The sequence below is a fragment of the Halyomorpha halys genome, unplaced genomic scaffold (genome assembly GCF_000696795.3).
Source record: "Halyomorpha halys isolate HHAL.00 unplaced genomic scaffold, Hhal_1.1 Scaffold1865.1, whole genome shotgun sequence".
NCBI lineage: Eukaryota > Metazoa > Arthropoda > Insecta > Hemiptera > Pentatomidae > Halyomorpha > Halyomorpha halys.
Window position 1 is genome coordinate 28,835 of NW_027109955.1, and position 1,034 is coordinate 29,868.

Below are 1,034 nucleotides of genomic sequence, written 5' to 3' on the forward strand. Positions count from 1 at the left end.
CTTTTTAAAAAGTCTTGCGTGTATTAAAGAATCATAACTATATAATATAATTGAAAATTTTATTTTATTTCTCTTATGGCGTGTTTAAAAAATATAAAAAAAATTCAGGCTTTCTACAAAAATTGGAATCTTCTAAAGATTAACTGAATTCTTTATGTATCTATTTTCCCATATTGACATTTCATTAACTAAATTATTATTATTAACAATGCTATTATTATCAATTAAATTATTCATTATCAATGAAGCAACATTTTTAGAAAGATTAAAGATGTTTAATTTTTCTTAATGTAATTGCTAAAAGATTTTAACAATAAACTCTTACCAACTTATATTATATGCACATTTCAGATTTAGAAATAATTCTGGGTACATCTCATGTATATTTCTATTATATTTAATTATTTGAATATATTTTTGGAGTAGAATTTATTTTGTCAAAAAAACATTTGTTTTTCAGAAGTAGATTTTGATAGTTCAAACCATTTTTCTTAAAATAGAAATTTTAATTTCCAATAAATAAATTTTAATCCCTTTACATTTGAAATAATGATTGGTCTCCAAGTAAATGATCCTTATACTAAATTAATAATAATGTGGAATGGAATTTTTGTAGAGGCCAGAGAAAAAAATGAATTTTCTGCGACAAATACTTTGTTATTTTTCATAGTAATGGCAGACCCTATAGTGGCCTGTTATTCTTTCTGAGTGTTGTTATGACAAGTGGGGCTACGTTTGACACGGTAATGAGGGTGTTATCAATGCTTGCCTTGTCTGTTGATTTTAGCCTACAACACACTTTGTTTTTATATCTTTGTAACTATCTATATAAAAATATAATGTATATATTAATTAAATTATTGCAGAATATAGAACCTTCCGGCACTAGAGGCAAACTATGTTAGCCCAAATGTCGGCATTCTCATAATTCTTTTACTGTTGTTTGTTTCTAAACTCGATCCCCACCATGAATATATTCCTTGATTAATTATTAAAATGCTAGTTACTCTAATTAGCTTTCACGTTGGTATGAT